This window comes from Macrobrachium rosenbergii, chromosome 26 (genome assembly GCF_040412425.1).
Source record: "Macrobrachium rosenbergii isolate ZJJX-2024 chromosome 26, ASM4041242v1, whole genome shotgun sequence".
In the NCBI taxonomy this organism is placed as follows: Eukaryota; Metazoa; Arthropoda; class Malacostraca; order Decapoda; family Palaemonidae; genus Macrobrachium; species Macrobrachium rosenbergii.
The window spans coordinates 47,463,575-47,468,542 of NC_089766.1; positions in this window are offsets into that span (position 1 = coordinate 47,463,575).

The window sequence follows — 4,968 nt, forward strand, 5'->3', positions numbered from 1 at the left end:
GTGGGTTTCGTTCCCCTACACTTTCGGGATTTGGAGTTCTCTACTCTCTCTACTTCGTCAACCGGCTGTCGGGCTTTGGAATTTCCTCCCTGCTTCTGTTTTTTCCTGGATTCTTATGTACTCCCTTATTTCAGAAAATATGGTTTGTTATTTTATTCTCTCCACTATCTACCCCTTAGGGGGGTGGTGCCACCAGTGCGCCTCATGTGGTGCACTGTAGGCATTACTGACGGGTCTTTGCAACCTCTTGCATTCCTTTTACTGTACCTCCGTTCATATTCGCTTTCTTCCAAATTACTGTATATATATATATATATATATATATATATATATATATATATATATATATATATATATATATATATATATATATATATATATATATTTATATATATATATATATATATATATATATATATATATTTATTTATTTCTATATATTATTGCGAACTTATGCCCAGTTTGCTTGGTAGCTCGTTGTTGACCGCAGGAGGCTAATTGTGTCGTCAGCAGACCGGGTACTGGTTTCGGGGTTCGGGTCCATTAGAAGGCGAAGCGAATGCCTTCTACATCATATATCTTTCTGGTATGTTTGCCCGGGCACGAAATTTAGCTGGCTATGGTAAGGAAGGATATATATATATATATATATATATATATATATATATATATATATATATATATATATATAATTGTGATAAGTGTCTTAAGCTGATGGCTTATTTGATCGCAGTCCACCCAGCTGTCGCTGAAGCGCCAGCATCTCCTGAGTTCAAGTCGCCAAAGGGTGTGGGGGTCGCAACCTCACCCTTTTCAAAAATTGCTGAAAATTCACTAGGGTGGAGCCTTCTGTCGCCACCCCCCTTCAATAAGGGATACGGTTTTGTATGTAATAAATAAATATAGATATGAAATATCTTTTTTTTTATAGAAATATGAGAAGTGTTGCCATCATTATGGGTAGAATATTAGAGAATGGAATAAAAAAAATTGCTTTTATAAGGAAAAATCACCTAAAAAATTTCTGCGTGGCCTGCCTCTCTCTCTCTCTCTCTCTCTCTCTCTCTCTCTCTCTCTCTCTCTCTCTCTCTCTCTCTCTCTCTCTCTCTCTCTAATTTTAGTCTTATGAGAATAACATATGTAAAATGGAAATAATGATTTGAATTTGAACTCTCTCTCTCTCTCTCTCTCTCTCTCTCTCTCTCTCTCTCTCTCTCTCTCTCTCTCTGCCCCCGCCTTGAAAAGCAGTAGTTGGTATTTATTTTAACGTATATGAACATTCAACATACTATTACGTAAATTACCATTTAACGCCTAATTAAGCATGCAATGATCACGCGCTTATTAAACAGCATGGCTGACTGACCTCAGTACTTGTTGTGACCTTTTCCCACACACGGGAGAATGACCCCCCTTGCTTTGTATTCAGGAGGGCACTCTGCCCACATTAGAGGGTATGCAATTGGAAATCCTGAAGTGCATTACTACCCTAGGGGCATTCCCCTTGAGTTTAAATACACCTAGCGTCAGGTAGTGTTAGTTTTCTGAAAGGAAAACTATTGTGCCGGCTTTGTCTGTCCGTCCGCACTTTTTCCGTCCGCCCTCGAACCTTAAAAACTACCGAGGCTAGAGGGCTGCAAATTGGTATGTTGATCATCCACCCTCCAGTCATCAAACACACCAAATTGCAGCCCTCTAACCACAGTAGTTTTTTTTATTTTATTTAAGGTTAAGGTTAGCCATGATCGTGCTTCTGGCAACGATATAAGATAGGCCACCACCGTGCCGTGGTTAAAGTTTCATGGGCCGCGGCTCATACCGCATTATACCGAGACCACCGAAAGATAGATCTGTTTTCGGTGGCCTCGATTATGCGCTGTAGCGGCTGTACAGAAAACTCGATTGCGCCGAAGAAATTCGGCTCATTTTTTACTTGTTCTGTCTTAATCTGCAATTAGTGGGATTATTATGTTAAATGACTGGCCATTAAACGCAGCTTCAAACTCTTGATTAGAGATAATTAAGCGACGAACGTTTCGTCATTTCTATATCCGTCAGCATCAGAAGACTGTCGTATTTAAAGGTCGCATTTTTCGTCGGCAGACCATTACGCATACAAAACACGACCTTATATCAAAGTCGCACGCTAACTGACTTGCAACCTAAAGGCTTGATTCGCCCCCCTGAGGGTAGAGAGACCTGGACATTGTCCTTTTTGGACATCACCCACGAGAGGAGGGACACCCCGCCGTGGGTGATCCAGGCGCTTATCTCAATAATGTCCTTACGAGGTGTCCCCCCAGACGTCTGAGGTCGTTGGGGATGGCGGCGCAGAATTATTATTCATGACTGTGAATTGGTCAGAAATTCTTCTTCTTGATTCTCTCTCTCTCTCTCTCTCTCTCTCTCTCTCTCTCTCTCTGTATATATATATATATATATATATATATATATATATATATATATAGAGAGAGAGAGAGAGAGAGAGAGAGAGAGAGAGAGAGAGATGGGGAGGGTAGGGAAACATGCCTGAAAGCCATTATAATTCTTTCTCCACGGTTGACAGGCATAGCAAAGCCGATTTAAACTCCGCCGAGAAGTCACGCCTGGACTCTGAGGAATTACGGCTCAGGCAGCAACAAGAACAGCAATAACAGCAACTGCAGTGCTTGACAATAACAGCACCAAGACAATAACGCGTCAGTGTTGTTGAATTGCAGCTAAGACAACTTTGACAATTACGACACCTGCGTCACAGGCACCGCCAGTTGAATTTTCCAGCAACTGATTCTTCCAGCAGCTCGTTCTCCAACAACTGAATCTCCAGCAGCTGATTCTCCAGCAAAACTGATTCTTCCAGCGACTGATTCTCCAACAACTGATAGATGTTCCTCCAACAACTGATTCACCAACAACTGATTCTCCAACAACCGTAGCTAAAAAATATTCACAGCTACCAAACTCGTCAGAAACATAACAGCAGTAGCAACAGCAGCATTCAGACACCCAACAGTAACAGCAGCTGCAACAACAGCATTCAGGCACACAGCAATAACAGCAGCTGCAACAACAGCATTCAGGCACCCAACAATAACAGCAGCTGCAAGAACAGCATTCAGGCACACGGCAATAACAACAGCTACTAGAACAGCATTCAGGCACACGACAATAACAACAGCTGCAAGAACAGCATTCAGGCACACAGCAAGAACAGCATTCAGGCACACAGCAATAACAACAGCTGCAACAACAGCATTCAGGCACACAGCAATAACAGCAGCTGCAACAACAGCATTCAGGCATAACAGCCGCAACCACTAGCTTTCATGCACGCAAGCAAGAGAGTTAAAACTTTTTCCCACAGGAATTTATTGCCTGCGAATCCCAATGCTTGCATCCCCCGGAAATTTAAAGTCCGCAAACACGAATCATGGCTTTGTTCTTTACTGTTAATATTTTGTTTTGTTTTATGTTATTTTATTTTTATTTTTTTTAGAAAGTGTTTTTTTTACGAGCGGGCTTTTGATAGATGACGCCATTATGTTGTTAGAATCTCTGCGGTATTTTATATTGTTTTTTTGAATGGCGTAATAAGATAGGCGTTTAATCGATATTGCAAGATGTCTATCTATCTATCTATATATATCTATATACAGTGTGTATGTATATAAAATCCGTGTCGATTAACTGATATGTATATGAGTGAACGCGAAGACTGATATATATACAAAGTATATTGGACAATAATGCAAGTAGTTTGTTTAAGGCAATAAATTCAGTGGTGCTGACCGGCCATGATATAAAGTGGATCGGATTCATGTAATTAGTGAGCCCGGCTTAAAGAGAGAGAGAGAGATTAATGATACAGGAGAAGATGTTAAATAATGTTAACATGATTGTTAGTAATGTTTTTCACTATTTATGAGACGATAATTTTATATAGATTATGAACGCACCAGTGAGATAAACTTGTATGCAATTGTGTGCACACACAAACATATATGTATGTATATACATATACATACGTATGTATGTATATATATATATATATATATATTATATATATATATATATATAATATATGCGTATGTATATTTATATGTATATATAAATATAAATATATATATATATATATATATATATATATATATATATATATATATATACATACACTTATATATGTGTATGCGTGTCTGTGTATGTATATATAGATACATATATGTGTACAGTACTTCCCTCGTGCGTTTATGTTCTATATATAAAATTATCGTCTCATTTATAATGAAAAACATCGCTAACAATCACGTTAACATCAGTTAACATCACCTCCTGTATCATCAAATCTCTCTCTCTCTCTCTCTCTCTCTCTCTCTCTCTCTCTCTCTCTCTCTCGCTTTCAGCCGGCTTCGCTAATTACATTAATCCGATCTACTTTATATCATGGCCGGTCAGCACCACTGAATTTATTGCCATAAACAAATTGCTTGCATTATTGTCCAATAAACTTTGTATCAGCCTTCGCGTTGCCTCATATATAAACCAGTTAATCGACCGGAATTTAATATAAATAAATAAATAAATAAATAAATATATATATATATATATATATATATATATATATATATATATATATATGTAAATAGATAGATAGTCTTGACCAAGTCATGTTGTTTTGACTGCCCTTAATGTTTGTTTAAGGGCGCCCCAAATTAAATTTGGGTCTTATCTTGGCAGTAAATAATCGGCCGTAATTAATGATTTCAGGCTCCGAAAGGAATTTATGGATTTGTAAGTTAGAATTTATTTTGGCGAAAGGTTTCTCTCTCTCTTTTTTGTTTGCGATTGGTCTAATTCCTTATTTATATAATAATTATTTTCTCTCTCTTGTTAGGTTATATATTATTCCCGTTTTATCGTTCTTGTTGATTTTTTATTTTTTTATACCTTTTTCGTCATTTCAGTTTTAGT